We start from the raw sequence: 27,189 nt of genomic DNA on the forward strand, positions 1-27,189 counted from the left end.
TTAGATTTATCTAATGGCCCAGTAGCCTGAGGATAACATCACATGATGTGGACAGGAGACCTTTCATTTATCACTTTTGATCGTGTCTGACTGTTTGGATGGAATCGTTTTGGGTAAATTTCAGGCTGTGAATTAGCTGCAGATTTAAGTATGTTTACAAGCACCAGAACATTTCCCTTAAAGATGACATCTGGCACACAGGTTTTTTAAACTGTAGCCAAGTTCATGCTTACGTCACAGCTAATCCAAGTGTATTTCCTTCAAAACGGAGTTTTACTAAATAACTGGCCATAATTGTGCTCGACATTATGGCAGAACGTATCAGAGAGAGCTTTGCATGGGCGTACAGGTAGTGCTTGATTCATTTAAAAATGAGTGACCAATGAAGTGATTGACAGGGTGAGAAGGAAAGCTAATATAGTCTTTGGAAGCCTTGGAAGAGAAAATGAAAGCAGGAGGAGTCCCACGCAAAGAAAAAGGGAGAAAATTTGAAGTCCACATGGAGACGAGGGACATCAAAGAGTGTTGGGGTAGAAATAAAGACAAAGAAACTGCTAACAACCACCAAACATTGTCCCAAGATTGCGACAAAAAAAACCCCAATATAGAATATTAATTTAAACATATCTTTAATTTGCCTGGAGGAATTTGGAGTGCCAAAAGGATTGAACTGGATATTACAACGCAGGGACGATGCAGTGGCGCAGCAGGTAGTGTTGCTGCCTTACAGTGCCAGAAACCTGGATTTAAGAGGATCAGGATTATGTGCAACTTTTCTCCTTAAAAGGTAGTTGAGGCAGAGTCTTTGAATTTTTTTTAAGACAGAAGTAGATTCTTAATTCTTAAAAAGAAACTCGGTGAAAGCTTTGAACTGCAAGTTTTAGTTCACAACTTAAAATTACATTGTACCACCGTTATGAAGTAACTTTTAAATTATTTTTGTAATATTGCTTTAATCGAATGTCACCTTTTACCTGCTATAAAATCTGCCTGTACTTTGCACCTTTTCCCTTATCAGTGTTTATAATAGATTGTAAAAATATTATTTTACAATCAAAATAAAAGCATTGGTTCCCAGTACTGTTCACTTTCCCGCGACGTCCCTGAATTTCCAGATTATTTTATCAAATATATGGACAAACCCTCCCACTTGCATTCAGATACCAATTGTAACCTTGCGTTGTTTGTGTACACTTTCCTTGCTATTTGTATATTAATGAATGCCATTTCTGATTTTTTTTTAAAACTTTCCTCCACTTTCAATTGAAGGGATGGATGAGCAACAATAACTAAGTGCCAAAACTTCCTCACATTATGCTTGCTGTATGAACTTCATTTCCTTGTGTCAATTTCCTTTCGCTATCACATTTATTTTGATAATGTCCACTTTAATAAGTCACTGGTATGCTCTCCTTTTTTTAACTTTAACTTCAGATTCCCTTGTACCCATAATTGACAGAGCCCTCAACTGTTATCAGGTCCATTTCCATGTTCTGCACTGACTGTTTTTTCCTTCCCTCCCAAAATCAGGGTGGCCTCTCTCCTTGTCTGCGTCTCTCACTATACTTTATCAGTCGATAATCTTCTATCATTTCTGATTGAAAACACAGCACATTGGTATTTCCCCTCATCTTTTGATAGAATAAAGGAATAATTTCCTCTGGAACACTCTGGTTCACTCTTTCATCTATACCAACATATAGATGCAATGCCTGCCCTTTTAGCTCTGTCCAGAGCAATAAGCCCACTCTGCAGTCAGCAGTATTCTGTGCACTATTGTCAGTACAGTATATTTTATTTGCTTATCATAGTATTGTATCATTTGCTCTAGAGATACCAAATAGCAATTTTATAGATATTTAATCCACATGATCTTCTGGTCATCTACCACCTTGATTCTCCTTACCACTTGGCATCTCGTTTCTGAGCATTGTCTCCTATGCTATTCTAATGAAGTTCAATGTAAGCTTCAGGAAAAGCACCTTGGCTTCCATGCTAGTATGTTAAGGCCTTTTGGACTTGCCCGGAGTTCAACATTTTAGTTGATGGACATTTACATTTTCTGTTTTTATTTTAGATTTCCAGCATCCACATATTTTCTCCTTGGTATTTTAGGTAATGATTTTGCTACTCGTATTAGAGCTCCTCTGTTCAAATGTTTGTTTTTCACTGTCCCATTATCATTTTCTTTTACTTGGCACTTTTTATGGTGCTTTTTCCCCCACTATGTCCAGGACTATGTCCAGGACATAGAGCATCAGACTAAAAGCTTAACAGATTTTACATTTGGCAAGCCTGGGATGTAGCTGTGTCATTTGTTAAAATATCTTCTCAGCAGTTTGTGAATAGTACTATTTTGGTGCATGTATCTATCCATCAACATCACACAGGACCCTAGTTATATTGAGCCTCAACGGTTAGATCAAGGGAGCTTTCTGCTGGCAGGTTTTCTTAAATTTAGGACAACTAAGTACATAGGATATGGGAGCGAAATATGGCCAGCCACTCAAGCCTGTTTTTAATTCAATAAGATCATGACTGAACTTGAAAAAATGTTTCCTAACTTCTTGTTAACTTCATGTTTTATGTATGAGATTTCCAGACAACAGCATTCTTATGGTCTCCCTCAATGTAAACAATACTTTGTACTTTTTTGTCAGCGGGTACACAAACTATAGAGCAGGCCCTTTGGCCCATGATGTCTGTGCGGAACATGATGCCAAATTAAACTAATCCCTTCTGTCTGCATGTGATCCATATCTCCCCATTTCCTGCATATTCATGTGCCTGTCTAAAATGCTTGTGCCCATCTAGAAACCTCTTAAACACCATGATTGTATCAAATTACACCACCCCCCTTGCAGCACATTCCATGAACCTATCACTCTCTATGTAAAAAAAAAAAACAGTAACCAGTAACTCCCACAACTAAAATGTGGATTACGGAAATGACCGACCGAGACCTTGCATTTGGAAAAAATAAGGTTTGCCTTAATTGACAAACCAGATCTATTTTTTAAAATATGGTCTCCATTTATTGAATTTTTAAAAAAGTAAATGGGTTTGTCACAAAATTTAAAACTAAAGCTAAAACTTGAGTTTAGGGTTGGATGTACAACTATACTCACTAACTCCCGGATCTATCCCCATAATTTTTATGTTTGTAATTCTCTTTTTTCTTTGCTTTCTCTCTATTAGTTTATAGTCTTTTTTTTTCAGTCTCTTTTCATCTTTATTTTTTCTTTAAAAATTTAAAATTGAAGCTATGTAAGAACTCTATAACCAGTTTGTCGTTTATTATTATTTGTACATATGCTTTAAATTAAAAAAAATAATAATAATTTTTAAAAATGGTGTAATGAAGAAACATGCCCTTTGGCCCATTAAGTTCACACTTTTCACATTAGTTCTATGTTGTCCCACTTTCTCGTCCACTCCCTACTCATTAGTGGCAATTTACAGAGGCTATTTTACCTACAAACCCACACGTCTTTGGGATGTGGGAGGAAGGTGGAGCACCCAGAGGAGGCCCACATAGTCACAAGGAGAAAAGGCAAACCCCACACAGTACCTGAGGTCTGGATCGAACCCAGGTCTCTGGCATTAGGAGACATCAGCTCCATCAGCTGTGCCATTGTACCGGTGTAGAGGTTTCTGTATATATATGACCAACGTTTTATACTACTTATCATGAAAGTTTTCTTTTCATCTTCTTGCTATTTGTGACATTTTTCTCTAATCAAAATGGTTCTTATATTCAACTCATAACGGTACTAGACTTTAGATTAATGTACCTGATAAGAAATGGCATTGAATCATGGTGATGTTCCAAGATCTCATATTTGTACAAAATTCAAAATACTGGAAAAACTCAGTGGGTTGGGCAGCATCTGTGGAGGGAATGGACAGGCCAGTCCAATATGATATTGAGTACTTGTCATGAACATGTGGATGTGAAGATAGCAAGAGGACACAAAACCTGATGTTAATTCTCTTCCAGTTTTGATAATAATAATAAATAGCAATTATAAAACTGGAAAAAAAAAGAAAAAGAAATGTCCCGTGTATTTCATTTAATCTTTCCCTCTTTCACCCTAAACCTATGCCTTCTAGTATTTGACATTTGCACCCTGCGAAAAATATTCTGCCTGTCTACCCTATCTATGGTTCTCACAAATTTGAGGACTTGTACCAGGTCTTCCCTCAGATTCCGGTACTTTGGAGAAAACAGTTCAAGTTTGACCACCTTTTAGCTATTCCATTCTAATCAAGGCAGCATCCTAGTAAATCTCTTCTGCACTCTCTGCCAAACGAATCCACGTCCTTCCTGTAATGGGACCAAAAAAACATACAATACTCCAAATGTAGCCTGACCAAAGTTTAGTAAACCCGCAACATGACTTACTGTCATTCGCATTCTTTACCACTCTATCTACTCGTATCCCTACTTCCAGGGAGCAATGGGCTTGGATCCCAACCCCTTTAAACACCTTTAATGCTGTTAAAGGTCCTGGCTTTTCCTTTGCATTTGACCTCCCAAATGGCAATCCCCACACTGGCCTGGGTTATACTCCATCTGCCTTTCTCCTCCCACTACTGATCTGCATCCTGCTACATCCTTTGACAACGTTCTTCACTGTCTGGTACTCCACCAATTTTTGTGTTGCAAACTTAGTAAATAACATTTTCGTCAAAGTCATTTATATAATTCGCAAACAACTATGGTCCAAGTAGTGATAGTGATTCCTGTGGCACTCCACTGCTTACAGGCCTCCAGCGAGAGTGGCCCCCTATCAGCACTACTCTCTGTCTTTAATTAGTAAGTGTAATCTGAATCCAAATTACTGAGTCGCCATGAATTTCATGCAGTTAATTTTCTGGATCAGCCTACCATGAGGGACCTTCCTAAATTCCATGTTGACAACATCCATTGCCCTGCCCTCATCAATCATCTTCGTAACATTGTCAACAAACTCAATGAGGTCTGTAAGACATGGCTGCCCACCAACCCCCCCCCCCCCCCCACCCCCACCCCCGAATATCCACTCCAGTAGATCAAACATTCTTTACAAGAAGTTATAAGAATTAATAGGATCCTGAGAGGCAGCTTTTGCACACAGGATGGTGGGTAAATGGAACAAGCTGCCAAGGAAATAATTGAGACAGTACAACAATGGCATTTTAAAAGGAATTCAGACGGGAAATGGGCCAAATGCAGGCAAATATCTAGCTTAGATGAGCATCATGGTTGGCAGAATTGTTCTGTTTATGATGGACACATGGGTTCTTTGTGCTCAAGCATTATTAGCACTGGTTGAATTACTTTTCTGTTACTTAATCCAAATCACTGTGTTTATGATGCAGGTTTCTTATTGTATGTGCTATTTCTGCATAATCAAGCAAATATGTGTCCTTCCCTAATGCATCTTTCATATTTGCTTTAAATGCTTACAAGAGATCACCCATTTAAGATAGTGGAGGTCATATTTTTTCTCTAATGGTTGAGAGCGATCAGAACATTTTATTAAAATGGGTGGAAGCAGACTTCGAATATTTTAAAGGCAGAGGTAAATCACCACCTGATTTAGTTTAGTTTAGAGATACAACACGGAAACAGGCCCTTCGGCCCAACGAGTCCGGACCTACTAGCGATCGCCGCACATTAACACAATCCTACACACACTGGGGACGTGAAGCAGTCGACCGCGGTGAAGAGGTGGGTCATGCCCCGGGATGGCGGCAGCAGCCCCACGATGTCCACATGAATGTGGTCGAACCGCTGCCGAGGGACGCCGAACTCCTGCAGAGGCGCACACTCGTGTCGCTGGATCTTGGCGGTCTGGCACGGGATGCAGGTGTGTGCCCAGTGTGCAACCTGCTTACGCAGCCCGTACCACATGAAGCGGGAGGCTACGAGGGCTGTCGTCGCCCGAATGGAGGGATGGGCAAGCCCGTGGAGCACCTCGAAAACCCTGCGCCGCCAGGCGACGGGGATGATGGGCCGCGGCGGGCCAGTGGAGATGTTGCACAGCAGCGTTGCGCCCCCTGGACCACAGGCAATGTCCTCCAGGTTCAGGCTCGAAACTGCCGTGCAGTAAGCGTGCTTGAACAGGAAACAGGGCTCGTGGTCGCCCATAAGGGCGAGCATGTCCTCCAGGAGGGCCGACGGCTGTCGGTCCCCGAGGCCCTCCATGCTCATAACCCGAGCTGCCCGCTCGGACTCGCTAAGGCCAAACCTCCTGATAAGCAGGGCCTTGAGGCCCGCATCTTTGTTAGTTGCCGGGGGGCGCGGAGGTAAGGTTTAACTCGCCTCGCAGTCGCCTGGTCCAGAGCGCCGACGACGTAGAAATATTTGGCCTGTCACGCCACGCACAGTAAACTGTGCCTCTGCCTGCTGAGCCCAGACATCAGGCTCTTTGGTCCACAAAGTTGGAAGTTTAAGCGCGACGGCATCGAGGTCGGCAGGACTGAGTTGTGCATTGTTGCGGTTCATCACGACACGTGATGAACGTCGGGGTCACCAGTGTAGTGACCTGGAAGAGGCCAGAAAAAGGCTGAACGCCAGGCAGGTTTAAAAAGTTCTTTACTCCAGTTGTGAGCATCCACTCACAACGAGTTCCACCGCAGGGATGAACCACTCCCCCAAACAGCCTGAGTATAAACCCCGTAGCCTGTCCGTCAAGTGCCGAGGGGACTGACCCTAGGAGTGGCCTGATACCCAGGGGACCGCCACACTGTATTACATATTATAGGTCATTAAGAAACTTCTTGAAATGTAATCACTTTTGTCATGAGGACGTGGGAGCTAGCTTATGTACAGGAAAGGTCCATAAAGAATAATGTAACGACTGGTTATGATTGGGAGGGATTCATTTTGGTCAGGACAGTGGGAAGAGCTTCCTTGCATTAGATGGGGCATTCCGCCAAAGTTTAATACAAAATAAAGCACCACCAACATTGCCACAGCCTGGTGGTGTAACAATTAATATGTCATTTAGAGTCTATGTTCAACCTAACATTTTTGAACTTGAGCACAAGGATGCTGTTCACTGAACAATTGCTGACATTTACAATAAAATGGTATGGTTAGCATGTCTGTAATTCCAGTTGGAGAAATCCTTAGAATCAGTACTTCATCTTAAAGTCTTGTAAAATCCTGTATGGTATGTCTGCAAGAAAGGCAGTATCTCAATGTCAGTAGGGCTTAAATTTCACTCTCTTGGAAAAAAAATTGCAGTGATTAACTTTTTGTATGTCTATTCCTAATATTTAAAATGTTAAACTCAGACTTGAGAGGTATCATTTTTTCAGGCCACTATCAACCACAAAATAGTCTCTCAGCAGTTAGTTGCTGATGTAGTATCATCTTTCTTCAGCACTTTAATTTTGTCAATCTGCTTTCCAAGGCTTCTAGCTCATTAAGCATTGACTACAATATGGCTCCTGATTTCATTTGAGCCTGTATACACAAACATGTGAAAGTTTATCCTCTTGATCCAATAATTTTTTTTGATAGTTTAAAGATCTTTTTTGTAATTGGCTGAAAATTGGCTAGCAGACTTGATTATCAGCTGAGATATTTTAACGGATGTTATCCTTGGATCCAATGTGAACAGCAGATTTGCTAGGATAAAACAAAAATCTATTACATATTCGTCTTATTATTATTATTATTATTAGTGTCCCATCATCCAATTACAGTGATTTATGTTTAGTCTTTTGGATCTGTTTGAGTCTACTTACAATTATTATTCTGAATTCACACCACAATCTTTTTGTATTCCTTAACTATTTCAAAAATTTCCACACAAAGTTTTGAACAATTTGATTCTTTCTTAGTTGCAGCTTTATCACCTGCACTTCAATCTTTTCCAAAGGTTTCTGATTAAAGTGTGTCAGTCATCAAAGCCACATCCAGGCTGCTATGGATGCTGAACAATGCATTGACTATTGACTTGATTATCAGCTGAGATATTTTAACCGATGTTATCCTTGGATCCAATGTGAACAGCAGATTTGCTAGGATAAAACAAAAATCTATGATTTCTTTTAAACCATCACTAGTAACATATAGCTAGAGAAAACAGAAGAAAATATAAAGGCAGATTAGAAACTAGCATTCATGTGACAATATTGCAATAATTCCCAAGATGGGCATCTCATTTGCAAAATTAGAATATCTGGTAATTCATCAGGTTTTATAAGAGGTGATCATTTGAAAATGATCGGTGTAGAGAATGCATCTTTACCTACTACAAATCTATGAAATAATTATAATTTTGATACATGGTTTGCATCACAGTTGATCTATCTGTTATTGATCTTCCTCTTTAAAAAAAAAAGAACCCTAATACTACTGGGATTACAATTTGGTTAATAAAGAAAATATCTTGGCATTCTTATAATGGGTGATAAACTTATTTGTGCCTGATATTTTGATATTTTAAGCCAGTTTATCAAGTCTTGGCAGATATATTGAAAGTCGACCTATAGTGGAGGTATCTATTATTCACCTTCAAATTAGTGTCCCATCATCCAGATGTACAGTGATTTTTGTTTAGTCTTTTGGATCTGTTTGAGTCTACTTACAATTATTATTCTGAATTCACATCACAATCTTTTTGTATTCCTTAATTATTTCAAAAATTTCCACACAAAGTTTTGAACAATTTGATTCTTTCTTAGTTGCAGCTTTATCACCTGCACTTCAATCTTTTCCAAATGTTTCTGATTAAAGTGTGTCAGTTATCAAAGCCACATTCAGGCTGCTTTGGATGCTGAACAATGCACCATAAAGTTAAAGCAGCCAATTTACCTAAAAACAGAAGTTGCACTTGTCATTTGTATTTATTGAGAATCTGATTTCTATATCTTCATTTTCTTCTAAAATTGATAACATTCTCCATTTGATCATCACCAATGTAAAAGAACAGTGGAGAAAGTTTCAATGCTGAGAATATACCAAGGCTGTTAGCATATCCAAGCTTCTAAAGGACACAGCTTGTGAGGAGCACCCCAGACTTGGAAGCTCTTGGACTTTAGTCTCAGATGGTGCAAAACATGATCTTTGTAATTATGGTGGAGATGAATATGTAATTCTATCAAAATAGTTAAATTGCAGATCAGAGTAAGAGCAGATGATTTACAAAGTGCTTATGCAAATTTAAGTTATAGCATGGATAGAAAATGTTAAATATTTTTTCGTCCTCTTTCTGATCTTTTTTATTTAATATGCAAAATTTGAGATGCTGAGAGAAAAATAGTTTCAGTTTGGTTGCTAATGTTATTTTATGATATGATATATATGTGCAGTGTAAATTGTGGGGAAAGTCGTAATAATATTGCAGTTAGCCAGATATCTTGAATATGCCAATGCCTTTTATTAATATACCATAGCTTGCTATGAAGTACAGAAATTTGGCGTTTATAGTTCCATGTTGGGTGAGGATTGCACTGGACGATTTGTTGGAGTATCACACAGGGCACAAAGTCAGTACTGCACAGGAGCTGGTGTTAATGTTTGTGTCAAACATGATGCCAAGTTTCTGTTCTCATCTGCCTGTATATGATCCAAATCCTACGATTTCCTACACTTCCATGTGCCGATCTAAAAGCCTCTTATATGCTACTATCACATCTGCCCCCCACCGCCCCAGGCAATGCGTTCCAGGCCCCCACTGCTCTGTGTAAAAATATATTTTTTTAAATCTCCATAAAATTTCCCCCTTTCAACCTGTAACAATTCCTTATAGTCTTGGATATTTCCACCATGTGAAAAAGGTTAGGACTGTCTACCTCATCTATGCCTCTCATAAATTTATATACTTATCAGGTCTCCCCTCAACCTCTGATGTTCCAGAGAAAACAATCCCAGTCTATCCAGCCTGCAACTGAAACCCTCTAATCCAGGCAGCATTACGGTAAACCTTCTCTGCACCCTTTCCAAAGCATCCACATCTTTCCAGTGTTGGGGTGGCCAGAACTGCACGTAATTTTCCAAATGCGGCCTGCCCAAAGTCCTATGGAGCTGCATAGATGAGGAAGATTCCATGCTCTGTATCTGAGTTGTTGAATTCGCTGATCTCAGCCGGAGCAGTCAAATGAATGCACTAGTTGTCATTAACTAAGTCCAGGAGGACATGAAATAAACTAGAATTTATGTTCTAGTTCAATGTTCAGTGACTCAGTAATAGAATTTACAGTAATAGATATCTGGAAAATATGGACATATTTTGCCCAGTTTTTCAAATAGTCAAATAGTTTTTTAGTATTACGAACTCAGAAGGTACCTAAGGGAGGTCATGAAATATGATGGTAAGAATTTCAAGAGAAAGGCGTGAAATAATGTAAAAGACAGGAAATAGTTAGATTGCTAACTTTGTGCAGAGTGTTGTGATTTGAGGATGAAATAATTTAAATGTGCTTTTGTTAATCCACTTCCATTTCTGTTGAGAACAATCTGAAACTACTATTCCACAAATTGATGTGGTTTTAAACTTTTCAGTGCAGGAGTCTCTAGATTATTTTGTAGCCTCCAAGCAATAAGATTGAATTTACCACATGGGCAATTTTTTATGACTCTCACCATTGAGTTAATGCTCTTCACTTTTCTTTAAGTAAACAAAGAGCTGTAGTCTGACTTAGAGAGTACCTTTATTCAGCCAATGAGCAGGAGTTATTTTGCAAACACAGTTAATCAAATAATTATCCAATAAAATGATTGGATTGTATGTTAGTAGATTGGAACATTGTACAGTTATGAGGAAAGTCCCGCTCGCTAACTGTGCACATACATGAGAAACAATCATTTAAAGGTATTTTGAATGAATCAATTGTGTAATCACTTGGAATTGTGAAATGTCAAAAAAAATTAAATCAGTATTGCTCAATTCATAAAGGTTAAAAAAATGAGGTATTTGTTGGGGCAGGATTTGATGGAGTTGTCAAGATCTTGATAAGAAGCTCTAATTATTGCTTTGAGGAATAATGTACTTTTGTCTTGTACAATGATACAGCATAGATCCTGTTCAATTTCCCACTTGAGTGCATCTTTAGGATTTGCATTTTCAAAACAAACATTGATATGATGTAAAGTAAATGCATTTTTTTACATTAATTTGAAGATGCTGTTATTCTTAAACACATTTTATAGGAACACTTTTAGAAATGATTTGACGTGAACTAGGTGTCTGTTCTCAGTGTTTAGTACATGCTGTTCTAAAATACGATACAATATGAGTTTTTTAAGTACTTCGCATATATTTTCGAATGATTTTGAATGCCTCTACCAACTGTTCATTTTATCTTTGTTCGACACTGCAATTGTAATTTAGTTATGTAATTTGTAATGCTTAACTTGCACCTTAGTAGTATTCAGAGCAAAGAAGTGAGCAAGCATACAACTAGACATGGCTCCATTGAAGTAGCTCGTTCTTGAGTTGTTTGGTGATATTGTTCTTAGTTCACAAATTTGTATTTCCAGTTATTGGACATCAAGGTGCAGATGGTCATTCCATTTATTAAAATAACTTAAAATTTGTGTTAAGCCTATTTACTATTATGGTTGAGTTGAAATATCCACACACAACTTAATATATGAATTAGGAACTGACACAAAGATAGTCGGAAGGTGATGTCATTTTGATAACTGCTTCATTTTACGTACTCAACGTTTGTTAATATGGAGCCAATCCACTGATAAGGAGATAGCAATTTCAGGACTGCGATTAGACGTATTGTGTAATCTAATAGGAAACTGATATAAAGTCTGATATTTTGTTGATCGTCCAATTAAAATACAGTCAAAACTTTTTCTATTTTGACTAACCATTGTGATCGGTTTGGAACTCCAACACCAGTACACCAGCTCTTGTGGACCTGACAACAGAGCCATCTCATCAAAACAGAATGCTGTTCATGTGAGACTACTCCCTTTACCTGCTGTGTCCATGTGCATTAGTGAAGTTATTATAATGTTTGTAATTACATCAGCATAACACCACACTATTTACAACCAATCATTAAAATTCTCTACAATTATTCAACTGGGCAAATTTTTAATCTCGCTTGCTAACTTCCCATGTATTCCATCAATCTACCATGTGAAACGTTGTCACGTGCAGCTCTTTAATACATTTAACGGCAAAACCTCAACTCTCTTGGGTCCAGATTGTTTGGAATAAAATGATATGAGATTAGCACAGAAAAGTCCTGCTAGTATAAATGTTCAGCCATTTATTGACCAACAGAACAGGCACTGAGGTATGAAAAGGCTATTTCTATTTTTTTTTTAACAGAATTGAGTGATTTCAAAAGCAAAAACCAATCGGAGCTCTGTTACTTTACAACATTTATGCATCAATGGTGGTGAACAATGAAAACAGTTGATAAGAGGAGGAAGTTCCATGAACATTCCCATTTTAAGTGCAGCTGTAATGCAGAATGAAAATTCCAAAGCAATTGTAACACTGCAACCAGAAGTACAGAACAGATGCTCCATCTCAACTTCCTCATGGAGTCCATCATAGATGCCATTCGTCCACCAAATGTATTCATCTCATGTGGTGAGAAACGACTAAGCATACAATGTATATGTGAAAGACAATAAGGTTATCAGCATACCAACTATGATGCTGTAGATGTGTTCTTCAAGTCGCCTCATCTCCAGAGAAGCAGCTCTTGTAGGTCTAACAACAGGGACATCCATCCATTCATTAAAACAGGATGCTGTTCATGTAAGAGTTCCTTTGACCAAAAGCAGGAAGTATGTTATTTGGCCAGTTGTTTTCATGTCAGTGCATATGCAATCATTAGAAAAGTAATGGAAAGCAATATCCGCAATGTTATCAAGCAACAAATTAGTCCAGACATCAATACAGCCTTATTACAAGAAGCATTCCGTACATGAGATCAGACTGACTGTTCTTGGCATCAGGGTAGCATCTCACTGGGCTTTACATATATGATCCTAAGGTAACATGTTGTCCGCTTGCTGCCAGAGTCAATGATACCACTGAATGACTGCAAAACATTGAAAAGGGTGAATGGATAGAGCTCGATGCATAATGGTACCAATGGCAGGGTAGATTATGAAAACGGATAAGGAACAGAGATCCAAGAACTGCTAATGCTGGAATCTAAGCAAACGATAAACTGCAGGTCAAACAGAACTCAGCAGTTCAAACAGCATTGGTGGAGGTGAAGGGGTGGTCAATGTATGGCAAGAATGTACCCAGCATGTAAAAGTGATAGGAAGAGGTACGAAGGAAGCTGAAACGTGATAGATGGAACCAGATAAACAGGTGGTGAGAGGGATAGATGGTGCCAGATTTATTTTAGAAAGACAGCGTGGTAACAGACCATTCGGCCCATCAAGTCCACACTGACCAACGATCACCCGCTCAGATAAATTATGTTATCCCACTTTCTCATCTACTCCTTGCATAATTGGGGTAATTTGCAGAAATCAATTAACCTACAAACCCATGCATCTTTGTGATGTAGGAGGAAATTGGAGCACCCAAAGGAAACCCACGAGGTCACAGAGAGAACATTCAAACTCCACACAGACAGCATCTGAGGTCAGGATCGAACCTGGGACTCTGGTGCTGTGAGACAGCAGATCTACCAGCTGTGCCACTTTGTTGCTCTCTTTGAGAGGAGCCAGATGGAGTACAACGAGATTGGGAATGCGCCTCCCAAACGATGCAATAATTTAAGTAATTAACAGCAACCCAACGAAACGAAACAATTGTAACAGTTTTTAGACAGGGTAAAGTGCAAGTTGATCTATGCGTTGTGGCAGCTCAGCAGGAACACAGTCGTGTGTGAAGAGGGAGTAGAGCATGGGGCTCAGAACACAGCCCTGTGGTGTGCCGGTACTCAGGGTGATAGTGGAGGACAGGGCGATAGTTGAAAGTTAGAAATCTTGTATCTATCTTGGCAATGAATCCAGCCAAATATAATCGCTCACGAATTGCCTGCCAAAAGATCATTCCATGCACCAGTCTTTTTCCACTTTACGTAGCAAATATGTCTTGCACAAAATATATTGACCTTGCACTACTGACACAAGCATCAAAGCTAGAGGAAGGAAGTAGAATGCTCACAAGCAATTTGCATTTGGACCTGGCAGTTTGGGCACACTCAAGCTAAGGTCAGAATAATAGAGGCTGGGAAAAAAAACCTTTACTTCTGTGAAAGGAGTCTTACCCTCGAGCTTCCCTTAAAAACTTCGACATTATATTAGAAGGTACACACACAAGGTTATTAAATCAGCCTAAAACCGGTCAAAAGATATGGCTAGAGTGATTCTGGTCTTTAAGTATACTGAAATGCTTTGGCACAGTCCAAACACAGAGCACCTTTGTATGCGTTTCTGTGATGCGTGCAATTACATTCATGTGATGACAAAATGGGCATGATCAGCACATGACGAAGCAGCATAAGCAAGTATGTTTAGCACCTTCACTGGAGGCTCAATAGTCGAACAGCTGTGTATAGGTGATGTTTGTAGTTGAAGTGTAACTCCAAGTATTCATTGATTCATTCATGGAAGCATATGAGGGATGAGTTTGAAATTCAATATCCACAAGTTGGTTGTTTGCCAACCTCTCACTGCTACACTAAACGGCCCTACAATAAAGTTTCAAGCAAAGATGCTTCAAAATCTCCTCCAGACCTGCTGCGTTACTCCAGCACTTTGTATCCTTTTGTGTATTCACCATCATCTGCAGTTCTTTGTTTCAACTACATACAATGATAACTCCTTATTTGGTTATAACTGACAATCGGCAATAACGGACATAATTCCCCCTGCATGGCCCGTTATAATGAGAGTTTATTTCTACTCCCTAGTGTTTGAGGCCCTCTGAGGGGGTGCTGTGAACTGTTTATGTGCTGTTATGCTGGTGTGCCATTGTATGTTTGTTTCTTAGTACCTGAACTGATGTACAGCACTTTGGTCAATGTGGGTTGTTTTTAAATGTGCTATACAAATAAAATTGACTTGACTTGACTACTTGATGAGGTCATACTCGCCTATATCCGAACTCCAAGCAAAAATTCCCTCCTTTATCCTTGAACAGTCCATTATTCTTCCTGGTTGTTTGTAATGTAGGTATAAATAACCTTGGGATTTTCTTTAATTTAATTCACCAAAGCCCTTTTCTTTCTTTGCTCCAGAGACGCTGCCTGATCCGCTGAGTTACTAGCATTTTGTGGCTATCTTCAGTGTAAACTAGAATCTGCAATTCCTTGCTACAGAAAGCCATTTCATGTTCTTTTTGGTCCTTCTAACCGCCTGTTTAAGTTATTTTATTCTTCCTTTATATTCCTCAAAGGAGTGCGCTGTTTACACACCACATCGCTTAAAATAAAATGAAACAGATTCACTAGTTTTCTTGGGGTTCAGACCCTGAAGATTGAATTCTTCATAATTGAAATCCTCAATTATTTTTTTGCTAAAACATTTGAATAATATATGGCACTAATCTAAATATTAAACACCAGCAAACGCTGGAACAAAACTGCTGCTATTCATTGTTTTGTAAAGAACAAAAAGCATGTGTTTTCCTCCTCCCAACCTATGAGGAATTTCTAGGTTGTCATGTGCACTGAGGTACAGTAAAAAGCCTTGATTTGCATGCTATCCAAACAGATCAGATATGCCAGACTTAAATACAAACAAGTCAAACTCAAGTACAATAGATAGAGCAAAGGGAAGTGCAGAATATAGTTCTCAGCATTGTAACAAATTAGTTCCATGGACAAAGTCCAATGTCCTCAATGGGGTAGAGATGAATCAGACAATACCCTAAGTTTATGGAAGGACCATTCAGAAACCTAATAACAGAGAGGAAGAAACTATTGCTGTCTGGTGGTGCTGAAATTTCTTGCGGGTGATGGATGAAGGGTAGTTAATGGAAATAAATCAGTATCATGTCTCTCTGCTTCTTTCATGCCACAAAAAGCCGCTTACTCAAATGGCCAGTTATCCGTGCAGTCAAATGACCTCCTAATGAACTAAGTAGAGAATGTGGAGTCTCCCACAACAGACCTTAAATGGGCAGTTGATATCATGCAATCCATGGTTTGGAGCAGTCAGCCACAGTGTGCTTTGGGTCTTCCAGCTTCAAATTGTAATGCAGGTGGCCATTTATCTAAGACTCAGGTAGATTCGGTTGAGCACTGTCTTCAGGCAATCCAGGAATGCTGTTGTCAATTCAAAGATGAGCTTGTTGCTCCCTATTCTGGGTATGCCTTGAAGAGCCTTCCATCTGGATCATGGATTTGTGATCACTGCATATATGTTGCTGGCTTTTCACAGGATGGCTAAGGTGATTTTAAACAATTTTACAGTAGTTTTAGTTTAAAAATGTTGAATGGGTTAGTTTGTGTTTCCTTCCCCTCCCCTTGCAATTAGAATGGCAGGCAACAAAGATCAGCTCTGGCAGCCATTTAGTTTTGGTGACAGGATTCCATGAGCGTGAGGTGGTTCTGATTGTCGGACAGTCCGTGCGTGTTTTTCCTATCTGGGCTACCTGCTCGCCGCCTTCTCCCTTTCACGTGAGTTGGAGTGGGCTTAAAGGTTCCTATCAATGGCTACATGGTGGCATTTAGTTGTTCAATTAAATTTTTTATGACTACAGGATGATTTGGTGGAGGAGTTCTCGATAGGCAATGCTTTGGGATTAAGGACGACTCCCTTCCACTCAGGTTTTGTGGCTAATGAGATCAATGTGGGAACCACAGACTCACAAATGGGCAAAGTTGTGGCTGAGGGCAGGCAATTGAGTAGTTTGTGAAGTGGTACACTACTCATATGTGCTCCTGATGCAGCACCTTGCACTTAGTCATAGAGTGTGGAAACAGGCCCTTCCGGTCCAACTTGCCCACATTGGCCAATATGTCCCAGCTACACTGGTCCCACCTGCCCGTGTTTGGTCCATATCCCTCCAAACCTGTCTAACTGCTTCTTAAATGATGGTATAGTCTCTGCCTCAACTACCTCCTCTGGCAGCTTGTTCCACCCACCACCATTTGTGTGAAAAAGTTACCCTTCAGATTAAATCTTTTCCCCTTCACTTTAAACCTATGTCCTCGATTCACCTACTCTGGGCAAGAGACTGTGCATCTATCCGATCTATTCCTCTCATGATTTTATGCACCTCAATAAGATCACCCCTCATCCTCCTGCACTCCAAGGAATAGAATCCCAGCCTACTCAACCTCTTCCTCTAGCTCAGACCCTCTAGCCCTGGCAACATCCTTGTAAATCTTCTCTGTATCGTTTCCAGCTTGGCAACATCTTTTCTATACCATGGTGCCCAGAACTGAACACAAAACTCTAAATGCGGCCTCACCAACCTCTTATACAACTGCAACATGACCTCTCAACATCTATACTCAATAGTCTGACTGATGAAGGCCAATGTGACATACACCTTTTTGACCGCCCTATCTACCTGCGACTCAGCCTTCAAGGGACCATGCACCTGCACACCTAGATCCCTCTGCTATACAACACTTCCCAGAGCCCTACCATTCACAGTCTAGGTCCTGCCCAGGTTAGACTTCCCAAAATGCAACACCGCACATTTCTCTGTATTAAATTCTATCAACCATTCCTCAGCCCACCTGACCAATCGATCAAGATCCTGTTGCAATTTTTCTCAACCATCTTCACTATCTGCAGAACAACCCACTTTTGTATCATCAGCAAACTCGTTAATCTTGCCGTTTAAGTTCTCATCCAAATCATTGATATAGATGACAAACAGTAACGGACCCAGCACCGAAGCTTGAGGCACATCACTAGTCACAGGCATCCAGATCAAAAAGCAACCTTCCAGCTTCCACCATTGTCGCGTTCGCGGTCAGTTCCTAATCTCCACACCATCACCTTCTGCTTCCTTCCATGAAGCCAATTTTCTATCCATTCAGTTATCTCTCCTTGGATTCCATGCGATCTAACTTTCCAGAGCAGCCTACCATGCGGAACCTTGTTGAATGCTTTGCTGAAATCCATATATACATCTACAGCTCTGCCCTCATCGACCTTCCACATAGACACAATGCCCCACATAGAAACCGATGCTGACTATCCCTAATCAGCCCTTGTTAGTCTAAATGCCTGTATATTCTATCCCTCAGAATCCTCTCTAGTAACTTTCCAACTACAGATGTTAAGCACACTGGCCTATAGTTCCCAGCATTTTCTCTGTAGCCCTTCTTGAATAGAGGCACAACATTTGCCACCTTCCAGTCTTCCGGCATCTCTCCTCTATTTAAAGACAACTCGTAGACCACGTGTTTCACGCTGTCTTGATCTTGAAACATGATTTCCCTCAATCAACATTGAAGATAGTGGCAATTTTCATAATTGATGTCTGGCTTCGCCTATAGCGGTCTGTCCACTATAACTGAAATCCGTTATAAAAGGGTCCAGTAAAATGAGGATTTACTGTACTTTGCATCTATATTCATCAAGGAGAAGGGTATAGAGGAAATGAGATCAGTGTGGAGAATAAATACACATCAGTGGAGAATACTAATATGCTAGGTCAGTTTTAGGGTAAGAAGGAGGTGATGTTAATGGTCTTGAAGAGCAAGAAGATGGATACATCCTCAGAACCTGATGGGATATGTCCCAGGTTATTGAAAGAAACAAAAAGGGAGATTGCAAGAGCCTTGATGAAGATTTTTGCATCTTCTCTCACTACAGGCAAGGTTATGAAGGACTGGAGAGTAGCCATTGTTGTCCCTTTGTTTATGAAGGGAAGTAGTGAGCATGCATGGAATTATAGGTCACACATCAGTGGTAGGGAAGCTATTGGAGGGGATTTATTTATGAATGGGCTAATTATGGACAGTCAGCATGGCTTTATACATGGCAAGTCATTTCTTGCTAACATGATAGACTTTTTAGAGGAGGTGACGCAGGTAATCGATGAGCTTAGGGCGGTGGATATTGTTCACATTGGTTTTTAGTAATCATTTGATGAAGTTTCCCATGGAAGCCTGATCCAGAAGATTAAGATGCAGGGGATTCACAGTGCCTTGGTTGTATGGATGCAGAACTGGCTTACAAATAGAAGATAAAGAGTTGTGGCGTTATTCAGGCTGTGACCAGTGGAGTTCTTCAGGGATTGTGCTGGGACCTGTATTGTTAGGATATATGTGTGTGTATATATTACACAAGGTTTGCTGATGTTGTGGACTGTGAGAAGGCTGTCAAAGTATGCAGTGGGATATGGATCAGCTACAGAAATGGGCTAAGAAACAGCAGGGTGTTAAATCCTAGCAAGTATGTGATGGTGCACTTTTAGGAGGTTGAATATGGGGAAAGTATACAATTAATGCTAAGACCCTTAACAGCATTAATATACCGAGTAATCTTGGGGTCCAAGGGCTTAGTTCCCTAAAAGCGGAAACACTAGTAGATAGAGTGATAAACTAGGACTATGGTGTGTTTGCCTTCATTGGTCAGGACATTGATGGGCATGCAATGTAATGTATGACACAAAGGTGCAGCTTTACAGGACTTTGGTTCGGCAGCATTTGGAGTACTATGTACAGTTCTTTTCACCCCATCACAGAAAGGATGTGGAGACTTTGGAAAGGGTGCAGAAGAGGTTTGCCTGAATGCTGCCTGTTTTAGATGGTATTAACTCTTGGGAGAGGTTGGACAAGCTTGAATGGTTTTCTCTGGAGCTTCAGAGGCTGAGTGGAGACCTCATAGTAGTTTATAAAATTATGAGAACCATAGATAGGGTAGGCAGAATCTTTTTTCTCAGGGTAGAAATGTCAAAGACTAGAGGGCATAGCTTTAAGGTGAAAGCGGCAAAGATGAAAGGAGATGTGTGAGGAATTATTTTGGGTGTGGGTGCCTGGTTAGTGCTGTTAGCATGGTGGTGGAGGCAGATATAATAGTGGAGTTTAAGAGCCCTTAGATATGATATGGAGGAAGTGGAGGGCTATGCAGGCAGGAGATTAGTTTGATTTGACATCATATTCAGCAAAGACTTGATGGTCAGAAAGGCCTATTCCTATGCAGTACTTTTCTAGTCCTTACCTTTCACCCCCATCAGCCGTCGCATAAATCACGTGTCCCCTCAGTACCCCGCAGCTCCGCCCTTGCTACTCCTCCCCCTAGTCGCAGCAGGGACGGAGTCCCCCAGTCCTTACCTTTCACCCCATCAGCCATTGCATACAAAACATGATCCTCTGAAATTTTCGTCACCTCCAACAGGATCCCACCACTATTCACATCTTCCCCATCTCCACCCCTTTCCACCTTCTGCAGAAACCATTCCCTCCGCAACTCCCTGGTTAACTCATCCCTTCCCACCGAAACCACCCCCTCCCAGGTACCTTCCCCAGCAACTGCAGGAGATGCCACATCTGTCCTGAAACCTCCCCCGACTCTGTCCGGGTACCCCGACAGTTCTTTCAGGTCAGGCAGAGGTTCACTTGCACCTCCTCCAACCTCATCTACTGTATTAATTGTTCAAGATGTAGACTCTTATACATCAGCGAAACCAAATGTAGACTGGGCGATCGTTTCGTTGAAGACCTTTGCTCAGTACGCTTGGACATATCTGGTCTCCCGGTTGCTAAACTCTTTAATTCCCCTTCCCAATCCCACACTGACCTTTCTAGGTCTCCTCCATTGTCAGAGTAAGGCAAAATGCAAATTGGAGGAACAGCATCTCGTATTTTGCTTGGGCAGCTTACAACCCAGGGGTATGAATATTGATTTCTCTCACTTCAGGTAACCCTTGCATTCCCTCTCTCTCCATCCCTCCCCCACCCAAGTCACACTTGGTGACGTTAGAGGCAGGAAACATGTTCCCAATGTTGGGGCAGTCCAGAACCAGGGGCCACAGTTTAAGAATAAGGGGTAGGCCATTTAGAACGGAGATGAGGAAAATCCTTTTCAGTCAGAGAGTTGTGAATCTGTGGAATTCTCTGCCTCAGAAGGCAGTGGAGGCCAATTCTCTGAATGCATTCAAGAGAGAGCTAGATAGAGTTCTTAAGGATAGCGGAGTCAGGGGGTATGGGGAGAAGGCAGGAACAGGATACTGATTGAGAATGATCAGCCATGATCACATTGAATGGTGGTGCTGGCTCGAAGGGCCGAATGGCCTACTCCTGCACCTATTGTCTATTGTCACTAGTTTTAGTTCTCACTTAGCTACAGCTTACCTGTTCCCTTTATCATTGTTACTTTTTTGCATATCTTTCATTCATTTGTTCTATAGTTCTCTACATCATCGTCTATATCTCTTGTTTCCCTTTCGTGTGACTTTCAGTGTGAAGAAGGGTTTCGAACCGAAACATCACCCATTTCTTCTCTCTGGAGATGCTGCCTGTCACGCTGAGTTACTCCAGCATTTTGTGTCTATCTTCGGTTTAAGCCAGCATATGCAGTTCCTTCCTACACAGTACTTTTCTGTGTTCTATAAACAAATGTGTTTCTACTAATAATCGCACATTGGCTGTTTGGTGACTTCCTGCACTTGAATTTCCTATCTGAAATGTTAGCAGTGTTACAGTGGTTTAGGAGACTTTTTGCTGATTGGAAAAACTACTGTACTATGAATTATTATATTGGAACTCCCTCTACTGGAAAGTCTTAACATATGTTGGGCTGTGCTACACTTGCTAATTTTTGTGGTTAATTCATCAGACCCTGGTAACTATTTATTAAATTATTTTGTCAGGTAAGGGAATGTACTCTGCATTCTATTTTTCTGGTTTGTTCAGTTTTATTTTTCTCCTCTGTTTGTCAGAAATTCAGTTTTTCTGAATAAAATAAAATAATTGATCTTCCATGGAATTGGTGAAGGATAAATGTAACTTTCCCAGAATGTAATCCTTACCATCTTCATTTGGGTCCATGTGAAATTCTTTCAGATCCATTTAAGAGGGCCTTGGTTTAGACTTTCATCTGAAAGGATGCCAACAGTGCAGTATTTCCTTTGTGCTGCATCAGAATGTTATCCAAAATAGGTGTGTGCAAGTCTCTGAAGACATGAACCAGCAATCTTCTGATTGGTATTGTGCTCCCATCATTGAGGCGAGGCTGATGCTGCATTTTGGCCTCAATATCGCATGCAGCTAGTGTGTTTGCAGACTGCACAATCTTTAATACAACTAGATTTCCATTATCATTTTGCTTTGAATCAAAAACTGCTTTAAAAGTAAAATCTCAACCAAACAGAAAAATGAAGGTTTTGTTGAAATTTACTTGGATACCAGTCAGTCATGGGACATTTTATAATTCAAGTTTATATTCAAGCTTATTTTAATTACTTCATGAACCCAGTCATTCCCTTTTAACCTTTCTAATAGATGAACTTAAACTTACCGATGTATACTTATATTTATGTCATCTTTACTGATTCAGAATGCAGGGAAGTAGCTGTTAACTCATGTTTTCGGAAGGAAATCTTTAGTTGATGCATGCTGCAACATGACACAAACCTTTAAAGCCTTAAATACCATGAATAAAAATACAGTGGATAAATTAATGGTATTATAAAAAGTATCTTGTCAAAATTTCAAGTGCTGAGAAAAATGTTGACAGTAAGGTTTCAAAAATGATTTGAAGTGATTGAGCAGGTTTACTTTATTTGCTGTGTTGTCTGTTCTAACTGGTAACTCAGAATGTCAATTTTCTGGCAAACTCACTTCCCTTTAGAATCGTGTTCCCACAAAACACACCAAGCTTTGCTGCTATTTCAAAGCATGACAGAAAAGTGAAACAAAAAATCCATGACAACGGTGATTAAGCAGTATAAGTAGAGAATGGTGGTTCGGTAAGAATGTCTTTTAATATATTCCATGTGAATTCCCTGTGATTTCCTAAGCTGCTACTCTGTATGGTTAGAGGATGCCACAGAATTGTTTTTAGGATTTGAGTTGTTATTCCCTGTAATACATTTGTTATCAACATTACTAATTTACCTCACTGAATGAGGTCTATCTTCCAATATCATGTTAATAGTTATATTTCAATCAGCACTTGCAGGATTTTTGATCAATCTCCAGATCAATAAGATCAATAAGAATTGATTATTCTTATTGGTCTTAATGTTGAACTGCGGGTAATTTTTCATTTCACTGCACATTTATGTGTATGTGACAAATAAATTGACTATTGACTATTGACATGAAGGGACTCAAGGTTGTAGTGGTTTTTACAGTTCACAAGGAGGATGGGTTTTGAAACCTATCGTTCGATGCCAATGGATTAGCATTCCTTTGCCTTAACCTTTAGACCACCTCGTCTGGCCTTCACTGTGATGCTTATCTCCCTCCAGGGCTTGGTGTCCCCACAGAAGCTTCTGGCCATGCCATTCCAGAATATAACTATATCAATGGTTAGGATGAGGGAATTGAAAACTTTTTGGCCAAATTTGGCAAAATTGATATAAGTTGATATAAAGATAGCTGTAGGGGCAGGTAGTGTAGAGAACCCAGAAGAACTTGGACAGGTTGGGAGAGTGGGCAAAGAATTGGCAGATGGAAGACAGTGTAGCAAAGTGTGCAGTCATGCACTTTGGTTATAGGAATAAAGGTGTAGACTCTAAAGGAGGGGAAGATTCGGAAATCAGAGATGCAAAGGGACATGGGAGCGCTGGTGCAGGATTCCCAAAAGATTAATTTGCAAATTGAATCGGAAGTAAGGAAGCCAACTGGAATATTAGCTTTTATTTTGAGAGGACTAGAATATCAAAACAGGGATGTAATGCTGAGGCTTTATAAGGCACTGGTCATATCGCATTTGGAGTCTTATGACCCGTTTTGGGCCCCATATTTAAGGAAGGATGTGCTGGTGTTGAGGAGGGTCCAGAGGAGGTTTACGAGAATGACCGGGGATGATTGGGTTAATGTATGATGAGCGTTTGACGGCACCGGGTCTGTACCCACTGGAGTTTAGAAGGATGAAGGGGGGGACCTCATTGAAACACCGAATAGTGAAAGACCTGGATAGAGTGGATGTGGGGAGGATGTTTCCACTAGTGGAAGAGTCTAGGACTGGAGGGCGCAGCATCAGAACAAAAGGACCAACGTATTAGATAGGAGATGAGTAGGAATTTATCTAGTCAGAGGGTGGTAAATCTGTGGAATTCATTGCCACAGACAGCTGTGGAGGCCAAGTCATTGAGTATTTTTAAGGCAGGGATTGACACATTATTAACGAGTAAGGGTGTCAAGGCATACTCACATTTGTGAGCATCAGCCATGATTGAGTGGCGGAGTAGACTTAATGGGCCCTTCTTCAGACTGAGAGTCAGGGGGAGGAAAACTAGAGGTATGAAAAGGTTCAGAACAAATCAGAGCCGGCACCAATGACCAACTAAGGTGGCACTCCACAGTGGTCCATTGTTGGCTGTGGAAGAGGTGATAAGGAAGGAATATATGGATGCGAACGGTGGAACTGGCTGGACTACTAAGATGGGGGAGGGGTGGGAATGTATCGGTTACTTGAAATTAAAGGAATCCACACTCATACAGACGAATGAGTGAACCAGGGAATTGCGAAGGTAATGACCTCTGGAAAGCAGAAAGGGGTGAAGGATTGCTGGCAAATTGAGCTAGATATAGGAGTGAAATGGGTGGTGGTGGGACACAGAAGCAAGTGAATGATAAATGGCAGTTTAAAAAAAAGACAGATGGAGCCATTTGGCGGGGTTGAGGATGAAGGCAGAGATTTGTGCAAGATAAGCAGGAACACAGGCTATCATCTGTATTTAATCAGGAATGATGGAAGAATGTGCCTGTATTCTTTTTTTAATTTAACGTGAAAGCCTCCAAATGTTTATTTGTATAAAACCTCATAACACTCATCATCTTGAAATATAGGTAAACCTAAATGTAGTGACGAGCATCTGAGCAAATGTGTTGCTTACAGTTACAAAGCTGATCATAAGGTCATAAGTGATAGGAGTAGAATTAGGCCATTCGGCCCATCAGGTCTACTCTGCCATTCAATCAAGGCTGATCTATCTCTCCCTCCTAACCCCATTCTCCTGCCTTCCCCCCATAACCTCTGACAACTGTACTAATCAAGAATTTATCTATCTCTACCATAAAAATATCCTCTGACTTGGCCTCCACAGCCTTCCGTGGCAAAGTATTCCACAGATTTACCACCTCTGTCTAAAGAAATTTCTCCTTATCTCCTTCCTAAAAGAATGTTCTTTAATTCGGAGGTCATGACCTCTAGTCCTAGACTCTCCCATTAGTGGAAACATCCTCTCCACATCCACTCTATCCAAGCCTTTCACTATTCTGTATGTTTCAATGAGGTCCCCTTCATTCTTCTTAACTCCAGCGAGTACAGGCCCAGTGCCGACAAACACTCATCATAGGTTAACTTACTCATTCCTGGGATCATTCTTGTAAACTCCTCTGGACCCTCTCGTGAGCCAGCACATCCTCAGATATGGTGCCCAAAATTGGTCATAATATTCCAAATGTGGCCTGACCAGCGTCTTACAGAGCCTCAGCTGTGATAGCACATTGGCAGCCTGTTTTATATTCTAAATCTCTTTTCACTTTGCAATCAGTAGGAAAGAAAATGGGTAGCGTGGAAGTGTCATGGTACTATTACCTCTTTTTCCATACCACCTAAGATGATTTTGTATCAACTGTAACTTTTAATTGGTTGAAAACGTACTTGGTTGAAACTGTACAAATAATCAACATTTTGCTGGGACCCACAAAATGCAGCATGTCGCAAACTGGAATTCTCCTAGATATTGGCAAAGACAACTTTTGAGGATCTGAGAGCTTAAAACAATTTTTTTAAAGTGGCAGTCAAAGAAAATTGAGAGAAAATTGTGTAATTTTTCAAGGAATATTGAAGTAGTCCCGATTGCTATCTTCCTCTTCCAATTTTATTTAAATTTGTATGAATAAATTATAAACTTTACAATGTTCATTGACATATCTACCAATTAGGTAAAAAAAAGTTGCATTAACCTCAAATGCATCAATATTTGAATACTTACTCCATAATTTGTTATACTTCGTGGTCCGGTACCTGTTGTACCTTTGGTGACTCTGGAAGGACCACAAGTACACTTGTGTAAAAAGTTACATTGCTGGAGCTCAACTCCAGGCTGTTTATTCCGTGGCCACCTGCATCCAGAGTGCCTGCCTAATCACACCCATCACTTATATACACAGCCATACAAAGTAGTTCTTGGATACACAAAGTAGTCCCAGCAATATCACAACATCCCCCTTGTCTTATATATTACAACATCCCCCTTGTCTTATATAAAATTGTTTTCTTTACCATTCGAGGGCTAAAATATATTTAACAAACAAAACCAAAACACCATTGCTATTTGCAAACAAAACCAATTACACAACTAAACACAATTAAACACAATTGCTTTTTTCGCCATCATGGTGGTCACTCCTCTGCGGAATTTCACTCATCGCCGGGTGGTCACTCATTTCCGGGTGGTCACTCATCTCCGGGTGGTCACTCAACTCTGGGTGGTCACTCATCTCCGTGTGGTCACTTACTCCGTGTGGTCACTCCACAGATATATACATTTATACAAAAGCATCAAAGAAAATACATTAAGCATTCATTACACAGATCACTACACAGGTCATTAAACACAAAATATACATTTTGTTCCATATCTTCCCCTCAAGAAGACGTGCTGTGTAGATCAAACGTAGTGTAGGCTCTAGATGCTCCACCACCATGATTTGCCTGCCACTGCTGGCCTCCCACTGCTGGGCTGGCACTGCTGGGCTCCCACTGCTGGGTTGGCACTGCTGGGCTGGCACTGCTGGGCTGGCACTGCTGGGCTCCCACTGCTGGGCTCCCACTACTGGGTTGGCACTGCTGGGCTCCCACTGCTGGGCTGGCACTGCTGGGCTCCCACTGCTGGGCTGGCACTGCTGGGCTCCCACTGCTGGGTTGGCACTGCTGGGCTCCCACTGCTGGGCTGGCACTGCTGTAATCGAGGTGTGATCGCGCCTCCGCTGCAGTGCGCTCTGGCCCCGCCCACAGGTGCTCCCCGGCAGTTGTCGCTCAACTTTTCGAACGTGCTGCCGCTGGCCCCGCCCACAGGTGCTCCCGGCAGCTGCCGCGCAATTCCAACGCGCTGCAGCTGCCTCGGGCCCAGGGCCGTCCCGACTCTACGGTCGACG

General features: G+C 40.8%; 1 protein-coding gene across 5 annotated transcripts in view; it reads left to right on the forward strand.

Moving 5' to 3' along the window:
* Positions 1 to 27,189, forward strand: part of phf21aa (PHD finger protein 21Aa) — a 208,208-nt gene that overhangs the window by 107,271 nt on the left and 73,748 nt on the right. The gene's annotated exons all lie outside the window — the stretch shown is intronic.

Source organism: Rhinoraja longicauda, chromosome 18, assembly GCF_053455715.1.
Source record: "Rhinoraja longicauda isolate Sanriku21f chromosome 18, sRhiLon1.1, whole genome shotgun sequence".
Taxonomy (NCBI): domain Eukaryota; kingdom Metazoa; phylum Chordata; class Chondrichthyes; order Rajiformes; family Arhynchobatidae; genus Rhinoraja; species Rhinoraja longicauda.